Below are 8,556 nucleotides of genomic sequence, written 5' to 3' on the forward strand. Positions count from 1 at the left end.
CATGCGGGCAGAGACGGCGACGCGACAAGCAGCTTGTAGAGACCGAGACGGCGATGCAAGATGAGCAGTCTTCGTCAGATACAGCAAGGACAGGCGAGAGCGCAAGAGGTGAGAGCTTCTCTGGGTGAAAGGTTGGTTCACTGGATTCACGGCTGAGTTAGGGATGCGGTAGAGGAGAGTGTATAAGGCTATTGTTATTAAGTTTGTTAGTGTTTTAGTGTTATTAATAATAATAATAATAATAATAATAATAATAATAAATTATTATTATTATTATTATTATTATTATTATGTTATTATTATTATTATTATTATTATTATTATTATTATTATTATTATTATTATTATTATTATTATTATTATTATTATTATTGAGATAATATAAGACACAGTCTTAATTGTGTTTAAGTGAAAACAAGCCCCAGTCTTGTTGAAGCTGCTATGGGAAGAACTGCTCAGGGAACAAAGGTCTTAGCAGGAAATTTTTTTGTAAATAAATCTAGGATTGGTGGAATACTTGCAGATGAGTATAAAAAAACTTAAAGATTAATTAGTTAAGTAACTATTAATATAGCTGGTGTTATATTGATAACTTCCATTTCGTAAAAGTAGTAGGGTAAACCATTGGTGCCACCAATCTTGACCATTTTTTTTTATTTTTTTCATCAATTTAGAATTGAAAGTATTTTCTTCCTTTTTTTGGTGAATTTTGTAACTAAAAAAGTTCTAAAGAGGCTACCCTGACAATGGAAGGAATCACTCTGAATAATGCAGTTACTTGAAACGGTGGAAAGGGTTGGAAGAGTATAAAAAGTTAATCACTCTGAATTATTCTTGATTATTGTTATTCTTGGCTAGACATACTTAACATGTTGGAGCTTGGATTTGCTGCATTCCTCTTCGTCTGTGGATGCTATGTCTTTGTGCATGGAAAGAACAACTACTTTGTGTACCTATTCCTTCAGACCATAACCTTCTCAATTGTTGGATTTGGCTACGTTGGTACCATTGTCTAAGCCAATGTTTCCAGTTACTTAAAGTTTCATCCGTGTCAGTGTCAATATCTTTGTAGTTTAATTCCTCTCAGTAACATTATATAAAAGGGGCCGAATGATTTCTTGAAGCAACAAATTAAAGTTGTACCAAAAAATCTTCGCCGACTTTAGAGCAAAATCTCCATCATTTTTTTCATGTGGAGCAAGAGAGGTTTGTTCTTCCCAAGATTTTCTTGCCTTTCGGTGAAGAATTGAAGTTCCAAACAAATTCAAAGGCAAAGATCACAATGTGCCTTTTGAAATTGCCATCACAGCAGGCTTAAAGACAAGCAAGAAGATTGTACCATTATATATGGTCTTAAATTTACAGTCAGCAAGTTAGATAATGTTTTTTCTTTTGTTTGCATAGGTTTTAAATGTTTTTGTGAGATTTTTACAGTTATTTATTTTACTTGGTTCCTCTATTTTTTTTTATTTATCCATAGTTCAAGCCAAATAAATGTATTGGATAAAACATGAATTTTATTTAGTTCATGATGTTTTCCATTTTTGTTTCTTTCTCTTGAGGAATAATTTTTTGTTGATGTTATATGTATTGATATGTGGGGCAATCCTAGTGAGAACATGGACTAGTAAATAGTCCAGAGTGGATAAATGTTACATAATGATTCACCTTTATTAAGAATAAAACTTAATTCTTATGCTGTCAGCAAACTTAATTTCCAAAACCTTAACATGTTCACATTTGACACCATCAATTTAATTATTCAACAGACATAACATAAGGCTAAAAGCAATAATAATAATAATAATAATAATAATAATAATGATGATGATGATGATGATGATGATGATGATGATGATGATGATGATGATGATGATGATGATGATGATGATGATGATAATAGTGTTTCACCAAATTGCAGAAATAAGAAAGATGGGAGACCAATAGCCTTCAATGTAGCATAATAACAATTCCTCATAAGATACTGAACAGTTATAAAGTCAAGACAAATTCAACAAATACGTCTCGGCTATCCTATACAACCTAGACCCAAATTCTTCATCTAAACTACTGCACTATCCTTAAGGTTTCAAGTATCGTTTAGCCCACATAGCCAAGTGTCACGCATTCTTCTTCCCAGGAGACATTCCACTATAAGGTTATTCATTCTCTTCTGGCATCTTATTGAGGTCATATGACAGCATAGAAGCCTTTCGTCCAGCAGAATCAGCCTCATCAGAACTATCGGAGGAGACAACGTCCTCTTCCTCCATTGAATCTGGAACCACCTCCCCCGGTTTTTTAGATTCCTTTTGAATCTTGTCTCGAGACATTCCTGAGAGTTGCATGATAGCCAAACAAGCTCAGAATAGAAGAAATTAGTGTGTGAACATAATCAGATTACATAAACATCGTAAATGTCGAGTCTTTCTTACTGTCTCATAGTCGTTCAAGGCCATGTTCTATGAGTTTGAATTCCTCCCGTGCTGCAATATCCAGTTCAACGACAAGAGAGTTTTCATAGCGTGCCTGCACAATATACCATAATTAATGTATAAATACTGTCTGGAAAAAAATTCATATTCTAAGCTTGATATATATCTTGACATGGAAAAGAATCAATGATTGATACTAATAATAAGAATAAGAATAAGAATAAGAAGGAAAACACACAGAAATCAATTATCAAATACAAAGATATTATTCTCTGATATTGCTCAAAGGTTTAAGAAACTTCTCAGTGATAACTACATAGTTTTAAAAGCCTTTAAGATACAAGAACAATGTCATACTCCAAGGTTGGATTGAATATGTAATTCTAAGTAGCTATGAAGTAAGAGTCACTGCTTGCTATGTTGAATAAACAAAAGATAAATTACAATAAACTTTAATTATAAAAAAAGGCACAACAAACAATTAGGTCCTGTCTTGAGTCAAAATATAACTCTTTCTTGATGTGAAGAAGTACGTATTGATTTTTCCTATCATCAACCCACTAAAGCCCCTTCGCAAGGATATATTGCTAATCTTTCACAATTCAATATGATTAAAAAAGTCACCGTCAATGAAAAATGGGGAGCTCACTTTAAGCAATCGCACATCATGCCAACACAAGCAATTTAAATAGAGTATATTTATAACCCCCCAGATTTGTAGAGGGTAGAGACATGAAGGCACTTTAAAGGAGTAAAGACTAGTCATTCTTGAGTGCCACAAAAGGATCTCTATTTTATGCCATTAAGTTTCTTCTAGCAAGGGAAAATAGAGTTTATCTTGTTCTACAAAATACAATTAAATTATCCCGAATCAATGGTGATTCGGCTTGTATTTTTATTATCAATATTTGTTGTTCTTTTTGCACGTAAACATAGATAAATGAATCTAATGTATTAATTTTACAAAACTGAAATTAGAATTTAACTATATAGTTAAATAACTGTTATATATGTTAGATAAATACAAAAGAAAAACATGAATATTTACTTTCACATCATCAAGTATTTTCTGTGAGAACCACATGTCCGTACTTGTTATAAACTCAAACCCAAATTTAGCCTTGTACCTTCGGTCCCATTGATGCAATTCCTACAATTTTAACATAACCACCTAAAATGGATTTCATCCAAAAATATGAAAAAAGGAATTCAAAATTAAATTGGACAGCAGCAATCAAACCCTCATCATTGAAGCAGGCGCATAACGAATGGCATTAGTGAGGTGTATGTCTCTAAAGAAGGCATCCAGCCATGATTGTATACATGACCCCTTAAACCACAGCTGTCTTGCAAAGGATGTTGCATGGTCCAATGAAGAGAAGGGAGATGCATCTATCATCTTCTTTGTGAACCTGTAGCTTTTGCAAACCAAAAAGAAGTCTCAGCTCTCCAATTTTCCTGATAGGCCACAGACATAGAAAGAATGTACAAGGATAGAAGATAACATCAGCAAAGGTGTAACTGATATTAAATTATTGTGCTATAACTCTTTAAATTTATATTTTTTACCAAAATTTAGCTAAAAGAGCTTTCTATGAAAGAAAAAATTTTTATGTATCTAAAATATATTGATCAATTCAATCTATTGTCTAATGACGTGACTAAAATACAATCCACTGTACATCATTATTGAAGCATGATAGTAATATATATGCAGAATCTCCTATGAATACGAGCTACATGCATGATGGAGAAATGTATTTATGAATCGGCGGCCTCATCACAATCTTCAAGGCCGTCATTAGTGGATTCTTCTAAATCGCCGTCTTTTGTCAACCGTAGGCTTTCAACATTAAATACAGGCAAGCTAGTCATACAAGGCTAGGGATGAAAGTCGATCTCACAATGTTCATAATCTTCACCCATGTCAAACAAATCTCTTGGCTTCACATGGACTACTACACTCCATCCGTTGTCAACCTCATCGTCCACGTAGAACACAAGACGCGCCTCAGATGCTAAAATGCATGGCTCGTCATCTTCTTGGTCACTGGTGTGAATCGGAGTGGCAAAGTTGACACAGGTGTGACGAAAAATGTCTTGTCGTATACCTCTGCTCGACGTGGTGTCCGTCCAAAGACACTTGAACAAGACTACCGTGAATTGACCACTGTAATTTAGCTCAATGATGTCTACTAATCTACCATAATACGAGACACCGCCAACGACAACATTGCTATCCCGTCTGCTTGCATAACTTCTAGTATCTGAAGTGACATAAACCCCGCTATTCTGTGTTTTCATCCTTTCCTCCCTCGACATGGTTCTAAATTTAAATCCATTGACGTTGTAAGCCTTAAAGCATCTGGCCTGAGCGATGGGACCACAAGTAAGCCACTGCAACTCGTTTGAATGACTAGTGCTTCCAAATGGGACCTGGCATGGAACAATTAGACGCAAGATAGCATCAAAGGGTAGTAGGATCCTGAGATATAAGGGATTACCTCATGCCTGAACCAGTTGGAAAATTCTCTATGCACAACACTATCTATATGAGATTGGGACCTTGTTTTATTTTGCAGCTTTCTCTTTGTGATGGATCTGAACTCACTGTGCACACAGAAGGTTGATTCAATGTCAATACTCTCAAGACTATATTGGCTCACTCCATACTTTTAGAACTCACTCTATACTTACTCCAAGAATTTCTCTACAGCAATGCAATTGATTAGTACATGACGATGTGCTTGAAGGCTTTCGATTGCTGTTAAAGAAAAAAATGCAGCAGCTCCGACCACCTTTCCAACCTCCGGGAACATGCTGGTGATCGCTCGGTGCAGCTTCGCTCGGTCAATCATCAACGCGCGTCGGTCGGTTGATCTTGGTCTCGACATTATCTAGGTACCTTGAACAGAATGTGAGAATCTCATTGGATAAGTAGCCCTCTGCAATTGTGCCTTCCGGTTGTGCCCTATTATGCACGTAATGCTTGAGACAACATAAGTACCTTCGAGAACATAACAAGTAAACTACTAGGTTTAGGCTATCTTACTATGACAGGTCAAAAATGCTTATTCATATGATTACCTTTCAATTGGGGACATCTACCGGTAATGCACTGGGCCACTAAGGCTTACCTCCTCGACCAGATGCATCGTTAGATGAACCGTGACTGTGAAGAAGGAAGGTGGATAAATCATCTCCAAGATGGACCACACAATCCTGAAGGAGAGGAAGTCACTGAGGCTCAATGGATTTATTGCATACTTATCGGAAAAGGAGGAGAACTCTACCAAGACGGCGGACACTAGGATGGGCATTACATATTTTGATGCAATTGGCAATAGATGTTCCATTAGAATGTGACAGTCATGACTCTTCAAGCCCAAAAACTTGCGCTGTTTTAAATTAACACAGCGAGAAATGTTGCTAGAGTACCCGACTGGAAAGACCACATTCTTGATGGTCCTCAGAAGGACATCCTTCTATGGATTGGACATGGTAAAGACTAAAGACTGCAGAGGGATACTTTCCACCTTTAAGTGGCCACATATCATGCCTGATTCCCATCAACTGGAGGTCTTTTTGAGCTTTTAGGTGGCCTTTGGATTTACCACTCACATTCAACATGGTGAATACAATGTTGTCACACACCTTCTTCTTTATGTGCATCACATTAAGGTTGTAACGTAATTTGTTGCTCTCCCAGTATAGGAGATCAAATAATATACTCCTCTTTTTCTAAGGAGACTCGTCTTGTACCACGGTCTGCTGTCCGCGCCTTCTTTTACCACCCACCACCTGCACCTTGCCAAGTGAGACGTGCAAATCCTCTAACTGCCTCAAGATATCCTTGCCAGTCAATTTGAGAGGTGGGGATCTATCCTCTACCTTACCATCAAATCTACTCCGGTCTTGTCTATATCTATGATCATGATTCAAGAAGCGACGATGACCCATGAAACACTTTTTTTGACTGAAGGTGAGATGCTTAGTCTCGGTGTCCAAATTACACGTGGGACAAGCTCTACCACCGTACGTATTCCAGCCAGATAAATTACCCAAGCCCAGAAAATCGCTAATAGTCCACAGCAACGCAGTATGCATCTTGAAGGTTTTCCTCTCTCTAGCGTCGTACGTATCAACACCAGCCCACAACTGCTTCAACTCTTCGATCAAGGGTTGTAGATAGACATCTATGTCATTGGTAGGCATTTTAGGACTGAGAATAATAATGGAGAGAATATAGTTGGTTTGTTTCATGCAAATCCAGGGGGGATAAGTTGTACGAAATAAGAATCACTGGCCATATTGAGTACTTTGAATTGATGTTTCCATAAGGATTGAAGCCATCACTAGCCAGGGCTAAGCGAACACTGCGCGAATCACCAGAAAAGTCAGTATATCTCCTATCAAATGCTTTCCATGCCTCGCCGTCCTTGGGATGCCTCAAAGAACCGTCAGAGTTGGTTCCTCTCTTGTGCTACAACATGTCCACGGATGTCTTGCTGGACATGAATAACCGCTGAAACCATGGAATCAGAGGAAAGTAACAGAGAATCTTCGCCGCTTGAGATTTCCCATTCTTCTTGACAACGATGTTGATCCTTACTAAAGAATTCTTCCGGATCTTTTGCTTTCATCTGGATGCTCCACACCGTTTGCATCTAGATAGGTCTTGGTCGGAGCCCTGATATAGCATGCAGTCATTTGGACATGCATCTATCTTCTTGTACTCAATACCAAGCTTCTTTATGATCCTCTTGGCATTGTGCAAGGTCTTTAAAATCTTTGCATGCTTAAAGGCATCCCCCAATAGCTCTAGAGTCAAACTGAAAGCCTTGTCCCTCACTCTACACATGCACTTTATATGGTATAGCCTCACCAAGAAGGACAACTTCGAGAATCTTGAGCATCCCAGATATAATTCCTGCTCGCCATCCTCAAGCAAGTCATGAAAGGCACAAGCCTCGTTGCTAGGTTCGTCAGATAAGTACGGCAACCCCTCCACACCATCTCCGTCCACTTCATTCATCGAGTCTTCGTCGTCACCCTACAGTCTCGAGAAGTTGAATGCCTCGTGGACCATTTCACACATTTGATCTCCTGAGTTTCCAGTGGGTTCTACTTCTCTACCGTTGGAGCTCTCGCCTACAATCGTCTCACCGTGATGTAACCAAAAAGTATAGTTAGGGGGAAAGGGTTTCATCAGAAGATGATCGTATGCATCCTCTCTAGTTTGGAAAAATCAGAACCCACACAAAGGGCATGGACAATGTATCATCCCATTGGATGATGCAATGGCAAATGCGAAGTCAAGGAATCTATTCAGACCACCCCTATATTCTGCACTACCTCGTGGTTTTGTAATCCAGCTCTTATCAATATCTAATTTAATGAAATAGCACAAACAAATAAATAAACAGTAAATAAAGACATAAAACTAAAAAAAGTAATAAAAATGGGCTGTGTGTCAAGAGAACCAATAACAGTTTATCACAATTATGAGATGGGATAGTAACATACGAGTTAAACTCGACAATTTATTACAAGCAAAACCATGTAGGGAGTGACGGAATAACTCAAAACAAAAACAGAAATAAAGTTACTTGCATCCCGAATAACATGTAGCACACAAAAGGTATTGGGAAAGAGGCTTACTCGTTGCAAAATTCTGTACTTTTTTAAAAAAATACTGGTAGAAAGAATTATTGGTTCCAAGTCTAAAAAATAAAAAGATAAAGAAAAGCTTCCTTAAAAAATGAAAAAGAAAACAGGAATAAATGTTATGATTAAAAAATAATTAAAACAAAAACTATAACTAAACAATCATAATGTACAAAGAATAGAATCTTCAAAATATCTTAAAAAATGAAAAAGAAAACATGATTGAAAGTTAGATTTAAAAAATAATTAAAACAAAAAATATAAAAAAACAATTATAATAGATAGAGAATAAAATCTTGAAATTGTAGATATATTATTTTAGACACGCTTTTAAGAAAGTCATATTATAGTTTTCCTGTCATGTCTTTTACCATGTAAGTACAAATAATTGGTTCAGTGAAAAAAAACATAAAAAATAAGAATAAAAAAGGCAGGGCAAGAAGAGTCAGACAAA

At 36.8% G+C, this 8,556-nt stretch overlaps 1 long non-coding RNA gene across 1 annotated transcript; it reads right to left on the bottom strand.

Moving 5' to 3' along the window:
- Positions 1–1,944: 1,944 nt before the first annotated feature.
- On the bottom strand, positions 1,945–2,901 carry LOC112736029 (uncharacterized). The gene is made up of 2 exons (XR_011870454.1): positions 2,436–2,901; positions 1,945–2,335 (listed from the first exon to the last, which is right to left on the bottom strand). It is a non-coding gene; the product is annotated as an uncharacterized lncRNA (long non-coding RNA).
- Between the last annotated feature and the right edge of the window lie 5,655 nt (positions 2,902–8,556).

Source organism: Arachis hypogaea, chromosome 13, assembly GCF_003086295.3.
Source record: "Arachis hypogaea cultivar Tifrunner chromosome 13, arahy.Tifrunner.gnm2.J5K5, whole genome shotgun sequence".
Lineage (NCBI taxonomy): Eukaryota > Viridiplantae > Streptophyta > Magnoliopsida > Fabales > Fabaceae > Arachis > Arachis hypogaea.